Source organism: Misgurnus anguillicaudatus, chromosome 19 (genome assembly GCF_027580225.2).
Source record: "Misgurnus anguillicaudatus chromosome 19, ASM2758022v2, whole genome shotgun sequence".
NCBI classification, from domain to species: Eukaryota; Metazoa; Chordata; class Actinopteri; order Cypriniformes; family Cobitidae; genus Misgurnus; species Misgurnus anguillicaudatus.
Genome location: NC_073355.2, coordinates 11,084,483 through 11,110,628, shown reverse-complemented (window position 1 = coordinate 11,110,628; position 26,146 = coordinate 11,084,483). Strand labels below are relative to the sequence as shown.

The 26,146-nt window shown below is 38.6% G+C and overlaps 2 long non-coding RNA genes across 2 annotated transcripts; one reads left to right on the top strand and one right to left on the bottom strand.

The window, feature by feature from the left end:
- The first annotated feature begins 99 nt into the window (after nucleotides 1-99).
- On the top strand, nucleotides 100-16,619 carry LOC129424456 (uncharacterized). Its single transcript, XR_012358958.1, has 3 exons — nucleotides 100-649; nucleotides 8,388-8,528; nucleotides 16,343-16,619. It is a non-coding gene; the product is annotated as an uncharacterized lncRNA (long non-coding RNA).
- A 4,616-nt stretch (nucleotides 16,620-21,235) lies between these two features.
- On the bottom strand, nucleotides 21,236-22,237 carry LOC129435400 (uncharacterized). Its single transcript, XR_012358957.1, has 3 exons — nucleotides 22,097-22,237; nucleotides 21,886-22,004; nucleotides 21,236-21,802 (listed from the first exon to the last, which is right to left on the bottom strand). It is a non-coding gene; the product is annotated as an uncharacterized lncRNA (long non-coding RNA).
- Nucleotides 22,238-26,146: the final 3,909 nt, after the last annotated feature.

The following is a 26,146-nucleotide window of genomic DNA, read 5'->3' as shown; positions in this document are numbered from 1 at the left end:
TGATTTGCATGCTGAAGTGACAAAATCATGGAACAAACATATTCTGCAGGTACTACAAGCACTACATTTAGCTTTTCCACCATAATAGGTTTTAAAGAAACTGGTTAGGGAACGATGCAGCAAGTTGAACGAAATCTTGCCACTAAATGTCCCCTACGCTGGCATCATCCCTAAAGTCCCCGACATTACCCTCTTCACCATGCTGCCCTACATCTAGTAAAGTGGGTAAAGCGTACATGGTGGCAGGTCAGGCTAGTGCATGCCTGCATATCATGAGTATCCTTTAGGCATACCAGGTCAACTGCTGGGGTAAATTAAAGAGAATTAACAAATCAACCCTGAATTAGTAGATGAAATAAGAAGGAAAGCAGATTCTCAGGGAACCTAGGATTCAGTCGTAACAGGAATGTTCTTACTGTTTATGTTTTTATATTGCAGATCACCATCAAAAGGAGACCTCTGCTGTATATCATCAACTTAATTTTTCCAGTATTTGGTTTCCTTGTGCTGGACGTGGCCTCATTCTTCATAAAGGCATCTGCTGCAGAAAAGCTGGGCTTTAAAGTGACTTTACTGCTCTCCATTTCTGTGTTACTGCTGATACTAAATGACAAGCTGCCATCTACAGCCAGTAAAATCCCATTGATTGGTAAGTCAACATGATGGTCAACATAAAATAAATAAATATTTAAATAATACATTTAACCCTCAAACGCTCCTCGTTTTCTGTTTACACTACTGGCCCTTGGGGTCTATATGACCCCAAAATTGAAAGCATAATTGTAAGAGAAAATAGTAGGGTAGGAAGGGGGGGTTCACCTGCACCCGAAAGGTATATTTTTTTAAACTAGTTTTTTGTAATTCTTAAGGTGTCTAGAAAAGGAATTTTGATGTTCCCCATGCAAATTATTGTCCCATGTGTGATTTTTTGTATCATCTTTTGTGTCCGTGCTTGATTTTCGGCTGTGAAAAAGGAAAACTTTAAATCAACATAGAATCTGTACAATACATTCTACAGACACAATCCACCCCATTTCCTCTTCGTCTTTGCACGAGGAATTGATAGATATGAGGATTGTCATGATTAGATGATGTATAATGCATAAAAACTCAAATAAACACAAAAAAATGTAAATAAAATTGTGACATTGGATCACTGGAACTCCTCCCCTATGGACCCTATTGATATATGTCTCCTAACTTTTGTATTTTTACAGTCTGTAAGATGTCTAATAAACAAACATTGATGATCCACACCTGAAATATTGTCACGTGTATGTATTTTCTGGCTATATTGGTTGCCTCCCTGGATTTCCAAAAAAAGCAAAAAAGAACATTTACATAATGTCTTTTTCAAACTGGTATATATTTGTAATGCTTCAGGTGTCTGATAAACATATTCCACATTAAAATATTGTGCCAAGTTTTTTATTTAGACTGGAATCAATTTGAAACTTAGAGCAATAAGTGTGGTCGAAAGTTAATAACTCTGAAGGCCTTCAGAAAGTCCAGACTTAGCAAGCCCAAAATACAAAAAAAGCTGTTTGGAGTAATCCAGTGCCACACTGTATCAGTGCTGGCCCATCTTCCCAGCTTCTCGTTTTTTGCAATTGATGCATGCTAATCATCCTCAAAAAAGAGAAGAGTGATATCGATGGTGAGTCTGAAAAATATACCAAGTTTGAAGCTGCCTTGAAGACATTAAGGAAAAATAAAGTCAATACTGTTATACTATAATAGCTAATTGGCTAGTTGGTGATCATTGCTAATCATGCCCAAGTCAAAGAAACACAAGGAAGAAAATGATAGTGAGTCTGAACAGTTTAATCCTGCTACAAAGAAATCCAAGAGAGATGATGGTGTCAAATAATAATAATAATAATAATTAGTTACAATTATATAGCGCTTTCCGGCAGCACTGCGATTTACATATGAAAGGGGGATTCTCCTCAACCACCACCAATGTGCAGCATCCACCTGGATGATGTGACGGCAGCCATATTGCACCAGAAAGCCCACCACACACCAGCTTATTATTGGAGAGGAGACAAGAGTGATATAGCCAATTAGTATGGGGGGATGATTAGTAGGCCAACGGGCAAGTTTGGCCAGGATGCCGGGGCACACCCCTACTCTTTTTCGGAAGACATCCTGGGATTTTTAATGACCACAGAGAGTCAGGACCTTGGTTTAACGTCTCATCCGAAGGACCACACTGATGGCCATGTGAGAAGGACTATGTGAGATACCCAGAGGTGTAAAGTACTCGAGTAAATGTACTTCGTTACTGTACTTAAGTATTTTTTGGGCTACTTTGTACTTGTACTGAGTATCAAAAATATAGGCAACTTTTACTCTCTACTCAATTACATTTTTGATTGGGTATTTGTACTCTTTACTCCACTACATTTGAAATGACACTTAACGTTACTCGCTACATTGTTTATTCGTCAAATAAAAACAAGACGAAAGTGTCAGAGGGTGATGATGGATAGAATCTGTGGTCGCGAGGTTACACGCACACACACAACTGAGGGACTTCATTTGGCGCTGCCCAGAGCAATCATATGAAATCAAAGTACTGCGAGACCGAATCAAATGCATATGGAGAAGTCTGGTCTCGCGGTACTTGGATGTCAAACGCTGAATGGCTTGCGTTGAGCCACCGTAGCGGGACATCTGCGTGCTGCGTATGTCATAAACTGTAGAGAAAAGTTCGCGTCTGGTCTGAGAGAAGAGATAAAGAGCAAACATATGGATGCATATCACATTTGCTTCAGTCAAGGGACCCTTTGTTAAACATGTGATGCTACAATCAAAACAAAACTGAAGCGCAATCGCAGGATCGGGTCATCCCGCAAATCAAAGGCAAGCACAAATGTTTATATACTCTGATGCTATTTTATCAGCTAACCTGAGCTGGTAAGTTACATAACTTGATATAACTTACTATATAAGCCAAAGTAAACCAGCGAGGTCCTGTACTGATTGTCCGAGTAACTTAAGTACATTAGAAGATTGATAATAAGTGTACAATTTCACTGTCCTCACATTTAATCAAGTATGCTGTTATGTATTTACTGTAAAGAGGGATGCATGACGAAAGAAATGTAGTGCACTTAATGTGAGATAGTGGTGTTACGTACTACATGTATTTACAATTAATCTTTCAAATGAACAACTTCACGTTTTTAATATGCATTATCATATTTCTGTTAGTGTTATGACCTAGTTTCTTTCTCTCTCTTTCTCTTCATTCTTTTACACACACACATTCACTCACTCATTAGCCGCTCTCATTACCTACAGCCGCAGCTGTTTCCACTCTCTCCACCTGTCTCTCATCTTCTCTCATTAACTTTGGCTTTATCTATCGTGCTCTGCCTTTGTCTCATTGTCAGATTGTTAATTCAGTGTGAACTTGTATTACAAGCTGAGCTGTTACGCTAAATATTGTTTTCAGTCCTGTCCTGTCGTGTCGTGTCGTGTCGTGTCGTGTCCTGTCCTATCTAAAGTTTATCGTCATCTGTGCTGTCTGTTGCTTCATTGGAATTACCCTGCATCCTTTATCGTGTGCTATTACAGAACTCTGGCGAGTGTGGTGCTAAAGAAGTACCTGTGAGGGGTGTACGTTTGCCTCTGGTCTCGCCTTCACCTGTACCGGCAGCCCTGAGAAGCCTTGCTGCCACTTTTGTTTCACGTTGCCACGGAGGACTTTGAGTTAACCCTTTGCCAGCCATCTGGAAGTTTTTCTGTTCATCTGTGTTTGTGTTGATGCCGTTATTTTGCCTGTGGTCAGCTTCATTAAATTGAGAACATTTTTCTGCTAGTTCCTGCATTTGAGTCCTTCATTTCCACAACAGTTAGTGTAATTTTAGTTTACTGGAATTTTTTAAATATTAAAATTATATCTTTTTTAGGATAGGCCTATATAAGAATATTTGGTAACACAATGACACAATGACACTAGACTAAAATTAAATGGGTTTAAATTAAAATTAATGTAGATTTCTAGACTAAAATCTCATGGCATTTAGTTGAATGAAATTAGACTTAAACTAAATCAATTCAGATGACAAAAATATGACTAAAACTTAATTAAATTTTAGTCAAAAGACTATGACAATGTTTAATCTGTGTTTGTTCTGCCAGGTCAAAATTTTGAGGTGTTTGATTTCTTTTCTATATTAGGAAATAAAACCTCATAAATAAACTTTCTTGTTTTTCACTGACCTACAACGTCTCTTTGTGATGAGGACTAGTGCATCTTTGAGCCAACATTCAGTACGAGTAAAAATACTTGAGTACTTTTAAATTGGGTTACTTTAATACTTTTACTCAAGTCGTATTTAAATTGGTGACTTGTAACTTGTAGTGGAGTAATTTTTACAGTAAGGAATTTGTACTTTTACTCAAGTATGGCTTTCAGCTACTCTATACACCTCTGGAGATACCTCAGTTGGATTCAACCCAGGAAGAGACTGACAACCGGGTTGTTCTGTACTTGCTGTATGCCGCTCAACTGGGCACAAGGTGGCTGTGGTGAGGACTGCAGACACAGACATTTTCTTCATCCTCCTTTCACCACGCCCAATCCGTCCCGCTGACCATCTACGTCGACATTGGGATCGGAAAGCACAGGCAGATCCTAAATGTCAGCGAACTGGCAGAATGTAAGGGGGCAGACTACTGCACAATACTCGGCCTCTACATCTTCACAGGGAAAGCTTTACAAGTACCTTTAGAGGCAAAGGGAAGGTTGGATCTCTGAAAAAGCTGAAGAGTAATCCAAGTACCATGCAGCCTTCAAGTTAGTTTTTTCAAGGCAGATATTCTGTAGCATGTAATGGCAATAACAGTTTTTTACAGATGCTAGGACACATTTCTCAATACATAGGTCACTTTTGCAAAACTCTTCACACAGTTCTCCTAACCAACTTTCAGCTTGGCAAAGCAGTTCATTTCACATTCAAAATCATGCTGAAAAGAATGATTGGAGAGGATGAGACGCTTACCACCAGATCCAAGGTGGATCTGTCCGGGCTCCCGCCCTGCAGAGACAACCTGGTCCCACACATCAACTGTGTCAACCACCGTCTGGCCATCTACAAGAGAGCAGCCACACCAATATTCTGGTGTCCCAAGCCCCATGATCCTGGCCAAGGCTGGGAAAAGACTGAAGAGGGTACTCTGGAACCAGTGTGGTCTTGTGGACCTATCCTCCCCACTTCACTCACTGGCTTGCTGGAGGAAACAGTCGAGGAGATGGATGGAGATGGTGAAGACGACGAGGAGCAAGAGATCGATTATGAAGACCTGGGCTGTTTCTCAATTCCAAGAACGCAAAGAACGGACTTGCGTCCTTGTGGAGATTGAACTTGCCAGGCGACCTTGGAAGAACGAACTTAGAAGGTCGCGAGAACACAGAACACACTTATGAGAATTGAGATGTGTGCAATCTTCCTGTTGGTCACCTGACCTCCGCCATTGTTTTGCCTCAATGACTTCTGGGGCATAAAGCGATTTCAGCACGCAAGTCTGCACTCGATGCATCCTCGATATCAAGAACACATCCGGGTATTTTCATGCGTCCTCTGTACTTGCGTTCTTGAGAATTGGAATGAACTTCGACTGTTAATGATGACGTAGAGCGAGGACACGAGAACGCAAGATCACTGAAGAACGCATATTGAGAAACAGCCCTGCTGTATGATGAATAGACTTCATTGCCCTTGACCTTTTGACCTTTGATTAGAATCACTTTTTTCTATTTCAGTTTATTCTAATGGGGATTTGTTATACCCTATATATACACATATTTGACTATATGAGTGGTTTTCTCTTTTGTTTCTATAAATATAATACCAAAATAACGGTTTGAATAGTAACTCCTTATTATGGAAGATGTTCAGTTGGACCAACATGTGACAATGTTTTAAGTAGGGATCATCAACATTTGCTTCTTGGACATCCTAAGGACTGTAAAAATACAAAAGTTAGAAAACATATATCAATAGGGTCCATAGGGGAGAGGTTCCACTGATCCAAGGTCACAGATTTTTTTTAATTATTTGTGTTTATTTGAGTTTTGATGCACCATACATCGTCTAATCATGACAATCCTCATATCTATCAGTTCCTTATGCAAGGATTAAGAGAAAATGGGGTGGATTGTGTCTGTAGGATGTATTGTTCAGATTCTATGTAGATTTAAAGTTTACATTTTTCACAGCCGAATATCAAGCACGGTCACAAAAGATGATACAAAAAATCACACATGGGACAATAATTTGCATGGGGAACATCAAAATTCCTTTTCTAGACACCTTAAGGATTACAAAAAACTAGGTTAAAAAAATATACCTTTCGGGTGCAGGTGAACCCCCCCTTCCTACCAGACTAAAAATATAAATTTTCAATAATACAAATAATATATAATTTTTTTGTTTACTTCTCATCTATACAATAAAGCTGTGTTTTGAGAGATTTGAAATACTTTTGTACCTGTTTACCACTAAATTCCTCAACTACACCATTAGCTTGAATGAAAAATATAAAAAAATTCACATAAATTATTATCTAAATTTGATTTAAATTGTTTTTAGATATTGATATAGGTGTTAGGTGTTGAATTCAGCCATCTGTTTTTAGAAAAAAAACATAAAAGAATTACAGTTTAGGAATTAAATAATTTAGACCAGCAGATGCCCATAGAGACCCATTCATTTTACTGGATATGGACAACTGCTCAAATCACTACTTTAGTGATACATTTTCTGAATTTATGTTTATATAAACATTAGAAAGGACATTAAAAATAACTATTTCAAATAGTAATTTTTTTAAGTTTTTGATGCATTTTGAAATGTCTATTTTTACAAAATGCCACAGAAATTTGACTGAGTGTAAGTGTGTGTGTGTGTCTGTGTGCGTGCGTGCGCATGTGCGTGTGTGTGTGTGTGTAAGAGAGAGAGAGAGCGAGAGAGCATGTGTGTGTGAGAGAGTGTGTGTGAGAGGCAGAGAGAGAGAGCATATGTGTGTGTCTGTGTTTGTGAGTGTACATGTGCGTGCATTAGGTCACACCCCTTAAATCTTTTTTCTGCATTTGTGGCTGATTTCATTTGCCAAATTCTATAAAAATGCTCTCTGTGGCAGTCATACCTGTGTGTGTGTGTGTGTGTGTGTGTGTGCGTGTGTGTGTGTGTGTGTGTGAGTGTTTGTGTGTATCTACATGTGTGAGTTTTTGTGTGTGGGTGTGTGTGTGTTTGTGTGTGTTTGTGTGTGTGTGTGTGTGTGTGTGTGTGTGTGTGTGTGTGTGTGTGTGTGTGTGTGTGTGTGTGTGTGTGTGTGCACAGGGGCGATTTCAGGATTTTATAAATGGGGGGCACAGAGGGGACTAAGAACCAGTCAGGGGGGCCAATCAGAAAATTCAACTGAAAATAAATACTGGTTTAGAAAATATTAAGCATGATTTCCAAAATCTTGTGCAATGCCACATGCTCTAATATAGATGGTATTATTTATTTTGTGTTTTCAATGGATTAGACAACACAGTTCTGTTCCAGAATAGTTTACTTTAAATAAATTGTCATAATTTACTCATCCTAAAGTTATTCCAAACCTGTATGAGTTTTTCTTCTGCTGAACAAAAAATCAAATATTTTGAATAATTTTAGTAACCAGAAAGTTGATGAACCCCATTGACTTCCATGTTATTTTGTTTCTACAATGGAAGTCAATGGGGTCCATCAACTGATTTTGGTTACCGACATTCTTAACTCTTTTCTTTTTTTGTGTTCAGCAGAAGAAATAAACTCATAGTCAGAGCATAGTGTCGGTTTCAGTGAATATGATCAAAAAATCTTGCCGACTGCAGCTTTAACTGTAAGCACAAGTCATCTCTCTTACAGTCTATTTGACTTATCAATCATTTCATTGATCTAAATTAGATCATTTACTCACATTACATGCTTTTACCTTAAAGAGGCACACTCTTACTTTGAAGCGGATAGAGCATGACGCGAAGTGATGACGTCACATAAAGCGTCTTAGGTTAACTTCTGCGGAAAATCCGCTGCAAGTTTTAAAAACTGCAAGATGCAATTCAAGATGAAAAAGTCAAACGCAACCTCTGCTCAACACAATGGCAAAAGGAAAAATTATTAACAAAGTGCATGAGCTCATTTAACACCGGGTTTGGGAATTTTACTCTGTAAATGAGTCAAAAAGTCTTTATTCTGGTGCATTGGTGTGTGAGCCAGATCCCAGGCATATACTGAGCAGGAAACTAACAAGTTGTGGCCCACAAGTGACAGATATATTTAAGAATGCTACAGAGTTTAAAACATTAGTAATGCAACAGTTCCTCATGCTTTGCTGTTTTTCAGGAATTTTCTGTTCCGGGATTTTCAGCCTTATTGGCATAAGCATTCTGGAGACCATCTTTGTGAATTTTCTGATTACTAACGGAGAAGAAATCAAATCAGAAGAACCAGAGGAAACCACAGCTGCTGCAACTGCTCATTGTGGTAAGTGTCTAACCAAAATTTAAACGTGAATGGCAACTTCTTACAACTTTATTTTACTTATCAGTAGCACTTTACAACTTTAAAACTATATCAGCTGTCAGTGTCAAAATATTGACCAATCAATTAAAAGAAGGCAGTAGTTTCTGTTCACAGAGGCCGAGCACGAATGTCAACCAATCACATTACAGAGCCATGCAGGATTTCAACCAATCAAATCAATGAAGGCGGCAGTTTCTACTGTGTGTTCAAATTCATGCCGGGCCTCAAGAACCGACAGATAGATGACATCAGAGTATTGCGAGAGCGATTCGAAAGCAGACTCCGTATGCGAGTCACTCATGTGGTATTTCAATATCATCTGCTTGTCAGTTCTTGCATCGCTGCATGAAGTTGAACAAGCCTTTTTTTTAACAGAAGCTGTTTTATGATAAACAGTTAAATTGTTTTATGTTATGATTATAAGTTGTCATTGGCAAATAGTTCAAATGCACAATTTCATAATAAATTTAATTTCTTTAGAAGTTTGAACAGCATTTTTTGTTTCTGAATTGTGTTAAAAATAGCCTGTTCATCAATGAGCCAGTATGCTATGTTGTGAGCAGGGTGTGGTGGGCCACTCTGGGTGAGTCCAGGGCCACTTTTTAGTCCCAGTCTGCTTCTGAATGTAGCACAGAACCTACTAAGCATGTCTGAGCTTAATTTACCTTCCAATTTTAAGTACATTGTTTCAATGCTTATATTTAAGCTTAGAGAAAGCTCTAGGGCATTAGCTTGTAACAGTTTCCCTGTTACTTATTTAGCTATGTACATAAGCTATGTTATTAGTTACCTGAGCAGTAGGGGGCGATCTGTCCAGGTGAACCCTATTTAAGATTGAGCAGCTTACCTCATGGGCCCTGTCCCAAATGGCGCACTTCATGTGGACTTTCGGTCTCGTGGCCTTAAATTGCGCGTGCTCGCTTAGTCCACGAGTCCGTAGGGTGTCCCATCTGTCATTTTTACCCTTTGAAGTGTGCTCATCAGCGCCTCCTTTGCCCCCTTGATGCGGTCTTCAGCGAAGCCCGCACTGCAGCAGGCTTCGCGCACTTTACCAACCCAGAAGTCCTTGCGAAAGAGCAATCAGACCAATCAGACGACGGAAGGGAGGAGCTCACACTGACGGGCAACTTCTCTACCTATTTCCGGTGTGACGCTCGAGTCTGTCCCAAAATACGACTCCGTTGCACCCACGTGGACTCGCATTAAGGGTCCCTAAAGTCTGGACTACGTGATGTCATCAAAGTGTGGACTCTGAGGAGGACCACAAGTCCGGAGTGTGCCATTTGGGACAGGACCATGGTCGTTTGGCTCTTTGTGTTATGGTCCTTCTTCTTCTTCTTCTTGTATGATTTGCGGCAGTTTAGACACTGCTATGGTGTATTACTGCCCTCCACAGTTCATCTGAAGAACTTTGCCTCACAGTTTATATCCTTGAGTAAAGACCGGTGTGGAGTAAAAAATTTATTAAAGCCTTTGCTGTTACATAATCCATATTTCCAAGAATCGTTTTTAAAGATAAAGATGATATTCCTGAATCCATCAGCTCAGAAAACATGCGAGTTCTTGCATCATGAAGATTTTCACATTCCATTACTACATGTTTCACGCAGAGATGTTTACAAGTCTCTGAGCTTGAGTCCAAGTCAAGTCTGAAGTCTTTGAGCTTGAGTCCAAGTCAAGTCTGAAGTCTTTGAGCTCGAGTCCAAGTCAAGTCTCAAGTCTCGTTGTAACAAATAAAACTCTAATAACAAATAAAGAAATTATAAACATTTATAAAAAAGAACATGGTTGCACATTAAGTAAGGTCTAAAATTAGCATTATGTACAGAAATTAAATTAAATGGATAATAACACTGTCTTTATTGTACAAATTAAATATTATTATTATTATTATTATTATTGAGCAATAGAAGTGATTTTCTGTTTGTCTTGGGTTGTTTGATTAACATAAATGACACAGACTTAAGTAGGTTAATTGAGGTTACTGTCTCTTTAATAAGAACAAATAAGCCCAGACTGGTTTCTGACTGGTTTCTTAAGACATAAACAAAAATGTTTTATTAGAAAAAGAATACTGTGAGATCATTTTGCGTGTATGTATGTGCCTTGTCCAGAAAAGAAAGATTTTATGTTGGCTTAACTTTTGAAACACTTCTCTCTGTACACTACTGAGGGTACTGAAACGCGTGCTCAAACACAGGCAGAGGGCGAATTCCAAACAGCGCTTCTCAAAGAAGATGCAGCAGTCGCTTCACATAAAAACGTTACGTTGTTTTTCATTGCTCTATTCAGCAAATGTATGTTACAGTTTTTCTCAGTCGCTTTGGTACATTTCTCGAATCATACTCACAATTTGCAAAACAGTAAGTGCATTTCTCAAAACAATTCGTACAAATAGCAAAACACCATGGATAACCTGCAAAAGCCACTCTCTTACTCAAAATCCTTAGTTCATCGCTCAAAATTAAATATCTGTGTCAATGAACATGTCAGTGCCATCAGAATGAAAAGTCCTTGTGTCATTGTGTACGGATAAGACAATCAAATTGTTTTAGTCATGTTGTCATTATAACAGTTTACTCTGGAGGGATGTTCTGATGTAAACTATCGCTAAAGTTTTGAAGACAAGTATTGTAAATTGTAAGTTACACCTTAGTCTAAGTTATGTGGGAGTTTGATTGCAAGAGACTGGACAAAATTTACATTTACGCTTTTACTGTTTGTACTGTAATTGGTTGACAGACCATGTCATAGTGATACAGAAAGGAAAAGACAGCCCTGCATAACATAAAAGTAGAAATGTGAACATGGGACAATATCTTTAGGGAAAACTGTACATGCAGTGCTGTAGGAATTGCACTGAAGTCTTCCTATACCTCCTGACCAAGCAAGCATGTTTGGCTAAAACAAGACAAAATTTTGGCTGCCAGTAAAAGTCTAATAGACTTCTAACCATGACCCAAGAATAGACGATGTGTATAGTTTTAGAACATGTAAAAGAAATGAAAGCAAACACCTTGAACACTTGTTGACTTTGCTTACATGCTGGAATATCTTCAAGTTATTTTGGCAAAAATGGCATGTAACCAAATTCAAGGTTATTTACAGTTTTTCTCAGTTGCTTTGGTACATTTCTCAGATCAGAATTGAAATTCTCAAAACTACTTGTTCAATTCTCACATCATCGTGTCACTTGTGCACATCAAAAAAGCAGTTTCTCATTTCTTTGAACAAGTTGCAAATGCTTTGGTACATCCATGCAAATGATTATGTACAATTCTCTACTTTTTCCTACATTATCAGTTGCTTATGTCATGTTGATCAAAATTAATTATAATGGGTCTCTGTTGAATAGTCTCACTCCACACAACATTTTGGCATTAGTTCATAGTATAAGTCTTTACATGCAAAATGGTTGAACATGTTGTCAAAATACAGGGTTTGGCCAAACATATTTCTATACATTTCCATTAGACATTTTTTTCTAAATATGTCCTGAATTGGTCAATTGCTCCCAGGTGAATCTTGACTTTCTCTAACAGACAGAAACATCCCCAGCAAGCAAAAACCGAGACGTTGAAATGACTGCTAACTATAGACCCAATATAGTCCGGCTATGAGTAACCCACTTCTACACTAAATAACCTTGAATTTGGTTACATGCCATTTTTGCCAAAATAACTTGAAGATGTATGATATTCCAACATGTAAGCAAAGTGTGTTCAAGGTGTTTGCTTTCATTTCTTTTACATGTTCTAAAAGTATATGCATCATCTATTCTTGGGCTATGGTTAGACATCTTTTAGACATCTATCATGTTCACATTTCTACTTTTTTTTCTCTTTATGCTATGCAGTGCTTGCAGTGCTGTCTTTATCTTTCTTTATGGCAATGACATGGTCTTTCAACGAATTACAGTACAAACAGTAAAAGCGTAAATGTAAATTTTGTCGTCTCTTGCAATCAAACTCACACATAACTTATACTAAGTGTAACTTACAATTTACAATATTTGTCTTCAAAACTTTAGCCATAGTTTACATCAGAACATCACTTCAGAGTAAACTGTTATAATGACAACATGACTAAACAATTTGACTGTCTTATCCGTACACAATGACACAATGACTTGTTATTCTGATGGCACTGACATGTTCATTGACACAGATATTTAATTTTGAGAGATGAACTAAGTATTTTGAGTAAAAGAGTGGCTTTTGCAGGTTATCCATGATGTTTTGCTATTTGTACAAATTGTTTTGAGAAATGCACTTACTGTTTTGCAAATTGTGAGTATGATTCGAGAAATGTACCAAAGCGACTGAGAAAAACTGTAGGGTAGGAGTGGGTTACTATTGGGTCTATAGTTAGCCATCATTTCAACGTCTTGGTTTTTGCTTGCTGGGGGACGTTTCTGTCTGTTAGAGAAAGTCAAGATTCGCCTGGGAGCATTTTACCAATTCAGGACAGATTTAGATAAAAACGTCTAATGGAAATGTATGGAAATATGTTTGACCAAACCCTGTATTATGAGAACTTGTTCAACCATTTTGCAAGTAAAGACTTATACTATGAACCAATGCCTAAATGTTGTGTGGAGTGAGACTATTCAACAGAGACCCATTATGATACATTTTGATCAACATGACATAAGCAACTGATAATGTAGGAAAAAGCAGAGAATTGTACATAATCATTTGCATGGATGTACCAAAGCATTTGCAACTTGTTCAAAGAAATGAGAAACTGCTTTTTTGATGTGCACAAGTGACACAATGATGTGAGAATCGAACAAGCAGTTTTGAGAATTTCAATTCTGATCTGAGAATTGTACCAAAGCGACTGAGAAAAACTGTAATGGACTACACTACAGTATGACACAAAGTAGCGCAACTCTGGACCTGACTGGAGCTGGACCGGACACACTTAACCGCATGTGCGTACAGAAATCTGCTCACTTGAGCACCTTTTTGCGGTTAAATTGTTTAACCATTTAAACAATTGCAAGCCTTAGAAACAATGATAAACTTACCCTATTTAAATTGCATATTAATCTGCAAATCGCATGCGAGGCGAACCGCGGATCCGTCACAGCACTACCCAAAGCTTCAGATGAATGCCACAGCAGCGGCTGCCTGCAGGTGCAGTCGACATGTATGTTCGCGGCCGCGCGTGCGGAGCAGATACGTCACGTGTTACGTCGTGGGCAGGTTGTAGGTTACGGAGGGAGCTATGACAGCGAGCTCATCAGACGTTTCCTAAAAATAAACATTGTTCACGAGTCGCGCAGCTCGAGTCCGAGTCGAGTCTGAAGTCTTTGAGGGTCGAGTCTCAAGTCGAGTCTGAAGTCACTGTGTGTGCGACTTAAGTCGCACTCGAGTCCGAGTCTCAAACTCGAGTCCCCATCTCTGGTTTCACAGTTTCTAATTCTCCACACTCACATCTACCATCAGGATGTTTGTCTACTCTTGCCAGCCCAAAATTCAGTGCACAATGTCCCAGTCTTAATCTAGTGATTACCACACAATCCCTCCTGTGTCATGGTCCTGTCAGCCCTGTATGTCTTTTATGTGTTTCATGTGACAGGGTCATGGCAGCCCCCACTGTTGTCTTGTTTTGTGTGGAGAGTCATGTGGTCTGTGTATGTTTTGTGTACCGCATGCTCTCCTGTCCTTAGTCGTAACCTTACCCTCCTGTTTCCTAATTATGTATGATTAGTTTCCTCACCTGTTGGTTATTGTCCCCTAATTAGTTCCCCTATTTAAATGCCATTGTGTCTCTTGTCTTTGTGGTATCATTGTATGTACAGTACGTGTGTCATGGTCAGGAGTCTGTCTCGGTTTGCCCTGTTTGTTATTATTTAATTTCTTGCCTTGTTTACCCCCTCGAGGGTGTTTTTGTTATAAAATAAAAGTCTTTTGAGTTGAGAGCTGTCTGCACTTGGGTTCATCCACCACCATTCCTGACAGAATGATACCACCATTCTTGAACCCAGCAGACAGCTCTGTTTTGGTTTGTTACCATGTTTAGTTTGTCTCCGTCTAGTGTTCCTGTCCGTCCAGTCCTGCCTCGTCCTGATGTCTGTCCAGTCCTGCCCCATCCTGCTGTTGTCCGTGGAGTTGTGTTCCTGTGGCCGTGCAGTGAGCCCCGCGGGTGTGTTCCTGATCGGTGGCGTCTTCGGTAGGGCTACTGGTCGACGAGCTTCGTGGGAGTGTTCCTGTTCGGGGAGCTCCGCGGGACAGATCCGGATCGACAAGCCCCACGGGAGTGTGCTGGTCGGTAAGCCCCGCGGATAAGTGCCGGGATGGTGAGATTCGCGGGAAGTTCCTGATCGGCGGATCCCGTGGGAGTGTTTGTACGTCGGACTGTCGCCGCGATGGAGCTCTGTTTAGCGAGCCCCGCGACAGAGGATCGGCCAGCAAGCTCCGAGATTCTCACTGGTCAGTGAGCCCCGCGAGCGTTCCTGTACGGCGTGTCCTGTGACCTGTTCGAGATCGGTGGGCCGAGCGGTGCTGGTTACTGGACCCTTTTCATGTGCGGTGACCGTCCGTCCCGCTTTTCGTCGTGGGGGTCCTTTTCTCCAGTACTGTCGGCCATTCTGGACTTCGTCTTTGTTTTGTCGTGTTTGTTATGTTTAGATGTTGCCTGGGGACGCCTGGAGGCGTCCGTTAAGGGGGGAGTACTGTCATGGTCCTGTCAGCCCTGTATGTCTTTTATGTGTTTCATGTGACAGGGTCATGGCAGCCCTCACTGTTGTCTTGTTTTGTGTGGAGAGTCATGTGGTCTGTGTATGTTTTGTGTACCGCATGCTCTCCTGTCCTTAGTCGTAACCTTACCCTCCTGTTTCCTAATTATGTATGATTAGTTTCCTCACCTGTTGGTTATTGTCCCCTAATTAGTTCCCCTATTTAAATGCCATTGTGTCTCTTGTCTTTGTGGTATCATTGTATGTACGTGTGTCATGGTCAGGAGTCTGTCTCGTTTTGCCCTGTTTGTTATTATTTTATTCTTGCCTTGTTTACCCCCTCGAGGGTGTTTTTGTTATAAAATAAAAGTCTTTTGAGTTGAGAGCTGTCTGCACTTGGGTTCATCCACCACCATTCCTGACATTTTGTACCCTGGTTGAGGAAGTTAATAGTTCTAGACTGTATATACTGTGTATATATATATATATATACAGGGGGATGCTGGTTAACTCTTTTACTCTCTGTTACAAGCTTATCATGTAATGGAGTGGACAATGCAAAGATATAGTTTTAGGATTTAGTGACATTTACAGAGAACAGACTACACTGCAAAAAATTACTTTCTTAGTATTTTTGTCTTGTTTTCAGTTAAAATATCTAAAAATTATTAAATCAAGGTGAATTGTCTTCATGAGCAAATTACCTAAGAAAACTCTCTCTAGTTTTTAGACAAAACATTTCAAATTTAAGCAAATTTGTGCTTAAAACAAGCAAAAAAATCTGCTAATGGAATAAGACATTTTTTTGCTGAATTTTTCTTGTATTAAGTTAAAAAAAATGTCTTATTCCATTAGCAGATTTTTTTCACTATTGTTTCAGGAGCTCATCTTTCAATACAGGGTAAGGAGCGTCATATTTCGGTTTACGTAATTAAGGTATTCAGCCAATTACAATGCACTGTATAGCTGGCCAATCAAGTTACGTTTGTTCCACGAAAGCCATTTGTTTATGTTGTTACTGCTGAAACGTTTATAAAACCAGATAAATCAAGCTTTTATCCAAAGCCATTGTTTGTCATTCTTTTTACAGACGTAGAGACAGTTACCAGTAGAATTGAAGAGCCGACATGTACTGTCAACACTCAAAAGAAGGCATCAATATACTGGAACAGAGCGGCAAGAATCATAAATGTGGCCTTTATTCTTCTTTACATCATCACTGTTTTTGTGTTTCTGTCTGTTCTTGGCAAGAAATGGTTTCTGTTTGAATAACCTCTTATACATGCAGGGCTTTTTAACCTTTTAGTGTCCCCCACATTAATTACACTCTAAACATTTTCCTTGGTTTTTACTAGATTGAACTGTGTGTTTTTTTTAACCTGGACCATCTGTTGTCATATTATAGCAAATGAAAAGTTGTTTTTGTTAAAAATAAAATAAAATACATATATATATATAGATATATATATATATATAGAGAGAGATAGATAGAGAGATAGATAGAGAGAGAGATAGATAGATAGATAGATAGATAGATAGATAGATAGATAGATAGATAGATAGATAGATAGATAGATAGATAGATAGATAGATAGATAGATAGATAGATAGATAGATAGATAGATAGATCGATAGATAGATCGATAGAGAGAGATAGATCGATAGATAGATCGATAGAGAGAGATAGATCGATAGATAGATAGATAGAGAGAGAGATAGAGAGAGAGATATAGAGATATATATAGATAGTTATATATATATATATATAGATAGTTATATATATATATATATATATATATATAGAGAGAGAGAGAGAGAGAGAGAGAGAGAGATAGAGATATAGAGAGATAGATAGATATAGATATATAGAGATAGAGATATATAGAGATAGAGATATATAGAGATAGAGATATATATAGATAGAGATATAGATAGATAGAGATATATAGATAGATATATAGATATATATATATATATAGAAATTTGAATAAACATATGGGGGTTAGTTTCAGATGTCTAGGATATTTGTATACGTATTTATGCATGTATGTATAAGGTGTTCTTATAAAATGTAACGTATTAGCTCAGTGTGATTTAAAATGGTAGGCCCTTAGTAATATTATATGTATCCTACTGTATTTCTGTATTAATAATAGTGAATGTTGGTTGATAGACTATAGCAAATACTGTATTCTTTAATATAATAAGATTCAAAAACTCTTTTACCATAGTTTACTATAGTGAATACTATATTATATTTTACTACAGTATATTTTCATGTGGGCATGTATTGCAAATAACTACATATATTATAAAAATTAGGGTCACACTTTATTTTACGGCATCACTGTTACAGTGTAAATATACTGTAAAATAAAGTGTTACCAAAATTAGTTATGTTATGATCATATAATCATGTTGGTAATAGGTGAAAGGGTTTATTGATTGCGTTTCTGTAATATTAGCAGTTAAAAATAAAGCTGTTGGTGGATTCTTTTGTGTTCTTTTAAATCAATATAATTTTAGAAAAATAATGTGTACAGACATTTTCACAGACATTGTTAATATAACTGTTACATCTACTAACTTGTATAGAAAAAGCAACTTTCTGCCAACAGGTGGTGTGCTTTAGTCATATATTATAAAGGTTCATATCCAATGTATTTTGAAATTCCTTATATTTATCTACTTATGCTAGAGTTATCCTTTATCGTTTTAGATATTTTAGCAAGAGGGTTTTGTTTGTTTTTAAGCAGACACTGCAAGCAGGCTAAGCATTTATAGCTTGACATGGCTGGAGTCAATACCTCACCAAAATTACAACCAATGTTTGGCTCAATGCTTGCCTAATGGGAGTGTTTTTCACTAAAAAAAATTATTTTTGTAGGCCCATTAGAGTGATTTCCTGAGTTCTCTCACATATGGTAAGAGTGAATTTTTGCCAGTTGATATATGTGACAAGTGTTGTTAATTATTACTTAGTTTATACTTGTATTTTTATTAAAGGTCAGCGAATGGATGATCTAGTCACGGTACATAATGAAAGGCAAATGGCAAGTAATTAAGGAATGTACAAATGTATAAACTGAAGTGCATTCACTAGCTAATCTCTATCATATTACCTCTATCACTCTCTAAAAGATTTGCCAGAGTTGGAAGAAGCTGAGTGATTCTTCAGAGGGTAAATGTTATGGCAATGTAAATTGTAAGTTTTTATATTGTAGGTATATATTATATATAACAGGATGTAATTTTAACCGTTTTATGTTTAAAGGGGTTTTGCACCTTAATGGTGTTTTTCTATTGCATAGTACTCCATGGGTCAGGTCGGGTCAGTTCAGTTCACTTTGACTTGGTTAGCTTTTCCATCGAGTTTAGTAACACTTCAGAGTGGGAGGGATTAAAGGCGTGACGTTATATTTGCGCTGCCTACTGCTGTGACATCATACAACTGAGAGTGTTGTTGGAATGCTATACGGACTACCGGCACATCCGGGAACTTGACTGTAAATTTCGTCACCGCCCCTTTTCGGGGGATAAAAAAGCAGCGCTTCCATTGTGGCGGAACAAAGCAACGTTTTTACACAGCCAGCAGGCGTAAATAACTTATGAAATCACTCAGATTAAACATGTTGAGTATTTATCTGTCCATCCTGCCTGCCATAGAGCGTGAAAGATACATTAACACATTTAATTTGGTCAATATAAAAACATGTCCCTTTCATTCTCACAGCATCAAACTTTGTGTAACAACGCCATCCAGTGATTGCTGGAAATATCGCTAAGCCAGTTAGTTGTATGGCTGGACGGAAAAGTGCACTCATTACTCTAAATATAAAGACATAATAAATAAATACGAAGTAACTTTCAAATACGAAGTAAAATCATTCACTTGCTTCCCTGTTGACTCGATGAGGTACGAGTAAATGTCCGGGTAAGACACCTCTGGCCAATAGGGAGCGTTGTTACACAAATTTGATGCCGTGAGAATGAAAGAGACATGCCTCTACATTGACCAAATCAAATGTGTTGATGTATCTTTCATGCTCTAATGGCAGGCAGGGTGGACAGATAAATACTCAACATGTTTAATCTGAGTGATTTCATAAGTTATTTACGCCTGCCGGCTGTGTACGAAGGTTGCTTTGTTCCGCTATTTTGAATGGAAGCCAATGGAACTTCTAGTGCGATTTCCCCCAAAAGTGGGCGTGAACCTGTTCAGAGACATTCTATGACGTTGCGCCGGTTGTGCGTATACGTGTCACGAAAACACAAGCGGAAGCAAATGCAAGTAATGATAGTTTATTGATAAATGAGTAAATGAAACTGACAGTCAGAAAATGGCCGGTGGTGCAGTGGCTTCGATGGGCAGAGTGAAGGTGAGATGATGACAGCCAGTCGGTGAATAATCCACAGGACATAGAACCAGATCATGAAACAGGAATCCAAAACACCGAACGGGAAACACGACCTCAACACACATGGTAGACGCCAACAACGATCTGACAATGGAGATGAGAAATGAGTGAGCTTATAAAGGGATATATGATTAACTTCAGCTGGTGGATGATGAGTGGAATCAGCTGTGGCTGACACACACGCCCACAAACACACACGCACATGTCACAACACAAACACTAGACGACAGTGGTGAAGTGGTACATGGAGAAGTGGGTGTACACTCACTTTACACCCCCATGATTTTAAAGTAGAAGTGGGTATACCCCATGCCATCAAATAAAGAAGTGGATATACTCCATATACCTGCGTATACCCTGCACTACACCACTGCTAGACGAGAAGGAAACAATGCATTTATAAACCGTGACAATACGTTCCCATACATTAATTCATTTCTCAGTCCGCCACAAAATCAATGTTTGCACATCGTGTTTATCACTACCTCTGTCTCACATGAGATTTTTTGTACAAACACCCCTGGCATCAGTCTGCTGAGCCTGATTTAGGGGCTAATCACAACAAACGTGCTTTAAACGCTTGGAAACGCAAGGCATGTCGCACTGCCTTTTTTAAAAAAGAGCAGTGCGACACGGCCTTTTATATTGCTAAAAAGAGGGCGCTTGCTCTGACCTTGGTTGAGGGTGAGAGGTGCACAAACACGCAGGAGAGAGTGAGCGAGTGGAGTCTGGTTCTTCAAAGCAACTGTAAACTTCCCTCACCACAACTTAAGGCCCACCTCTTCCCTCTTTCGATTGGACAATGGAAAGACGCGAATGACGTCGGGCGCTTCTCCGCTCTCAGCGCTCCTTCAAAAGTGCGTGCTGTGGCTGGCGGCAAAAACCACAAGGCGCTCGGCGCGCATAAACAGCGCGCAAACACTCCCTGCCCATAGAATATCATTCAAAACTGGCAATTGGCATAAACGCTTTTGGTGTGATCAGCCCCTTAAGTTGCAATAATGCCATCATGGCGGACGTTCGTGTTATGAATGCCCCGCCTCAAACGGCAAGTGTGAAAAACACTGTTATTGTCACTGCATGAAAAGTGGGATTTTCGTCCCCGTAAGCGCCTGTAGGCTCCCGAAAATTTCCCTAATTTTCGGCAGCTTTCCTCAATTTACAGGCAGCGAGCGTCGCGTTCGTCTGTGTCACAAATTGTCGTAAACGAACCATGACGCAGGTGGAGAGCCCCGCGGGGGTACGATGCCTCTAATTAGCATATGAATAGCAGCGAAACCTCTGCCGGCCAGGTAGAGCGTCTCTAGTCTAATTAGCATGTGAATAGCAGCGAAACTAGAGTAACTGCCCACTTGAATGCACTCACTCAGTATTGGCTGAAGCCACTACTTTTAAACAAGTAAAATCTCCCGTGAATGGTTGGCAGATCACTTCAAACCAATCACAAGGGATTTTTCTTGTTTAAAAGAAGTAGCTTCAGCCAATACCGAGTGAGTAAATTCAATTCGGGCCGTTACTCTAAAGAGGGGGGTTATTGGGCACCCTGGCTCATTATAAATGTAAACCCCAATAATAATAATAATAAATATATAATTTATGTGATATAAATTTTTTATATAATAATGTCATTGTGCTATGTACTTCATTATTCACACCATCAAGAAATATAAGAGAAAACAAAGAGGTTTATTTATAAACACACAGCTGTTTATTCAAAGAAAGAGCTTTAATTAGAAACACACAACTATGTACAAAGCAGCATAATGTCTCTTATGTTGTCCTCCAAACACGTCAAAAAGTGCCCAAGACATTCGGGAAAGATCCCTAAAAATCTTTTTCAAAGTTATCAAGTGTTGAAAAAAGAAAAAGAAAAAAACTCAAAAACGTTGTAAAAAAAGTCGCTTTTGCAGGCATATATGGTGAGGTCCCCTGTACTTTGGTATCGCCTCTAATCTGAATTGCAGCGTGGCACAGAGTTCGGAGAGTTCCAGGCTGCGAGAGGGCGGTGGCCGCACAATCCATCCAGACACCCCGTCAACAATGCCGTCTTCATCAGACATGAGATCTATGGTGGCGCACTTTCAAATGTCCATCTCACCCTCAGCCAGCACACTTCGTCTCGCTTCCAGCAACTGTAATATAATCAATAAAGACAATAAGTGACCAGAAAAATACTCACATTGACAAAAAACTGATCTAATATAATACATCTTACCCTTTTTTTTCTGGATCGACTCCGAGCTAAACTTTTCGCATTTTCCGCCCGCGATGCGAGTTCAGGTTGTTTGTATCTGAAGCTCCGGCGAACCGACTCATAATACGTCTTACAGGCAGCTGGAAAACAATTAAATGAGACTGGTATTAATAAACAGAGTCACGGTACAATTAAACAAGAAATGAGGAAAAACATTAGAAGTTATACTTACAAACAATGTCGTCATTCTCAGCAGTTAAATGTGGACTTGCTAAAATAGCCCCAACCAAATAGGAGGTCACGGCTTCGTTATGAGGCGACGTTAGTCTGTGAAAACAAAATGTGCGGGTTTAAGATCGGATCTATTAACGTACCTATTTCCTTATACAAGAATAAAAGCATATTCTTTAAATCGTAACGTTACCTTTGCTCTGGTTCATAGCGCCTGCAGTGGGCCTCAGAGACGCCGTGCAGCCTCCTAAAAATTACAAGACAAAAACACCTCTAAGCAATAAAACACACAGCTTGGGCTACTTAAAAATATGCTTTTACATAAAATCATTCTTACCGCAATCTTGGGATTGTGCACCCGTCTTCTCTTCTTGGAGAGTTACAAACACCCAACCAAACATCGCTTAATGGTCCTCTTGTACTGCTGTGTGAGCCGTGGCCATGACCTCGCACGCGATTGGATGAAGGCGAGAAGCCTGTCGGGCTCCTCCAATCACACGCGAGGTTATTGATATAAGGAAAATCTTGTGAGACGTGCGCGCATGCGTATGATATAAACAACAAACGCGATGTGCCGGGAGCTCTGTGTGATATCAACACAGTGTGCTGTCAGTTGAAAGATGGAAGTCCCAAGACTGAAGAAACGACATTGGCGCTTCCATAGATATGTATATAAAGGCTAGATGGCTCGTCCGCACTGCTGGCCAATTGAGTGCAACGTCCGCATTTTGGCGGCCATCTTACGACAGGGCGCTCGCTCACTCGTAGCATTGAGTTTTAATGATGAAGGTACTTTTAAATGACCATAACTTGCTTAATTTTTTACCGATTTTCAAACGGTTTGGTTTGTTATAAACGTCAAAGATGTACCTATGACACTGCTTACCTATACTAAAAATAAAAAATAAATTCATGAAACATCTTAAAGCATCCATAATTATAGCCACGTTAATAACGTTTGTAAAAACCCAAACCGTTTGAAAATCGGTAGAAAATTGAGCAAGTTATGGTCATTTAAAAGTACCTGCACCATTAAACTCAATGCTACGAGTGAGCGAGCGCCCTGTCGTAAGATGGCCGCCAGGTGATGCCATAGGGACTCCGCCTTGAGCCATCTAGCCTTTATATACATATCTATGGGCGCTTCTGTGAACATTGCAACACTGAACTGTGTCATACGCAGTATTTTGACCACAGAAAGCGCTATTTCAAAAATGGAGTTTGGGAGAAAAAATCCAAAACTACGTCAGGTCAGATAACGTACAGAGCCTGCTGCTATCCAGTCATGAACCCGCTGTGAGTGATGTCCTGTCATGTGTAAAGACCCGGAGGATAACTTTACTGGAGTTAGAGAGATTGGTGAAAGTGAAATGAAATCCGAGGACCCAGAAAAAAAAGTGATTGAAGAATTTGAAGAAATGCACCCAGCGAATTGCAGTTCAGACAACGGTGAGCATAATTACATATTTTTATATAAGCTTGGCTTGCTTTACGTATGTTAACATTTTAAACAATACTAAAACATATCAACAAGTAAAATAAAATAAAATCAACAAGTTAAACAAAAACGTTTTGAGTATGCTATATCAAAAAGTAGCCATCCAGCATGTTTTATCCATTGTGGCAGCCCTTGCTCACAAAAAGGTTGGAGACCCCTGGTCTAGTTAAATGTGGTTGATTATCACTGTTGTTGTTATTTTAATAGTATAAATTAATTTATAATTAAATAGGAATATCGCGTTATAATGCATAACGGTATCTTCTGTTTGTTGTTTTTCAAACGAAACAGCAGATGACCAAAGCATTCATCTTTTCCTGGACATCTCCTGTTGTGTGGTAAGCATGAAATTACATTTGGATATACCAGTATAAAATTCAGTACATGCTAATCCAGAGCTAAAATGGGAAAACCTAACATGTTTCACCCACATTATTGTTTTCCACTCTCAAATTTCTGTTAGTTAACTAATGAAAGCAACTAAAGTATAAACACACTTTATAAAGTATAAAAAAAACTAAAATGAAGTTGAAGTGGATGAAGTTCCCGCAAAGTACTTAACTGGTTCATTGCACTAAGATAAAGCTAGCTGTTTGAGATGCACATGATCTTTTCCAACTAGAGTTTTCAAATCTTTTCATACTCAAATGGCCATATTGATGAGAAATGACCATATTAATTATGTTCTTTTTAAATCTCAAATGACCATATTAACGATGGGCTTTTCAATCTCAAATGGCCATATTCATGATGGACTTTTCAATCTCTAATGGTCTAATGGTGGTGCTGAGTATGTGCATTGCATGTGTTTTAAATATGTCCTTTAAATTTCCATAGGATGACTATGTGGATGAAGAGGGGGAAATCCTTGCTGAGGAGCAGAGTGAAGCCTATCCTTACATACAAGATGGGGAGGAGCATGGAAGTGATCAGTCCAGAAGTGAAAAAACAGAACACTGTTGATGAAACTTTTGGCCATGATGAAATTGACTGGTATCCTCCGTGACGACTTCTTACAGTATGTGGTTTGTCCAAAATGTATGACAGTGTACATGCTTACTGAAACCTATGAGCACAGACGGGATGGTACAAAGGTTTGCAGGACTTGTGGTCACATCCCGTTCTACAATCACCCACAGCAGAGGTCTGCATTAAGGAAGAAATATGGCTCTGCCTTGCTAAGATAGGCTACATATTCGAGCGGTGAAGAGTATGTCCATCCAATACGTTCTTACAAGAGTGTTGTGCAGTCTCTGGGAGGACTTGTTAAAAGACTTGGATTTGAAGAGAAATTAGATGAAAGGCGAAAGCGGGAACTGCCAAAGGGTGTGTTAGGAGATGTAAATGATGGACAAGTATGGCAGGATACCAGTATGTGAATTCAATAAACTGTAGTCATGCCACTATGCACAGTATTTGAGCTGTGATGTAATTGCACAAGTTACCTTGCTTCATTCCCATCCGGACAGATATTTTGTTGTTTGACATGTTGTTTGATGGTGTTTGCATAGAATGCACAAATTGAGCCTGATTAAAACTCTGTTAAAACAATTAAAATTGTTGAAATAAATAGTTTGGTGTATCTTTTTTACCTAACATTGGTTATTGCTAATTACATACAGAGTAATTAATATACACTGTTAGCCTGGAGAACTTGAATCTACTTAAAGGGATAGTTTAAAAATTATTAGGAAAAAATATTTTGAAAGTATTGTGATAAATGGTGAAGAAAAGTTTGATAAATGATTGTCATTCAACTTAAAGTTGATTTTGAATTACTCGGTCCAACATCTCCACTTAGTTAACTGAGTTGAAAAAAATTATATTTTTAATTAATGTATAATTATAATTCTCTTAGTGTTATAAATTATAACACAAAACTCATGACTTAGTCAGTCATTAAATAAACTAGATTCTCCACTGAAACACAATACAATACAATGTGTTGTTTATGTCAATAAACACTGATCACCTGAACGGGGACTTTCATTTACAAAAATGGTAATTTATCATTTTAAACTAAACAACATGAATAATATTAGAGCATAAACCTCTATGACATTTTAACAAATATTTAAGTAGTTAAAGTCCTTATTAGTTCTTAATTCTGTAAAAAAGCTTAAATAATCGTAATATTCTGAGACAAAGGATTATGGGTGTTCCTTACAACATGTACTGCTAAAATTCATTCACTTGAATGTTTTAGTTTGATTAATTTTATACACTTAAAAGTTAAATGAACTAAGATTTTTAAGTAAATGTCCATAACTCAAAATAGTAAGTGATGTTTACATCATGAAGACAATGTGTTAACAGTGTAGCATACTTTAAAAATAAATAAATTCAAACTAAAATTTAAGAGTCTGTAATTTGGCTTTACTGATACCAAAGATTTTCTTAAAATCAAAGATTAAAACCTCTCAGAATGTTACCTGAGTAAAACTCCCCCAGCTGCTACCCTGATTTGCATTTGTATAGCTCACAGCATGTTCATTTACATGTTAAAGCCTCCCCTAGAATTAGGGGAAGGGGGGACAACTTCCAAGCAAGACC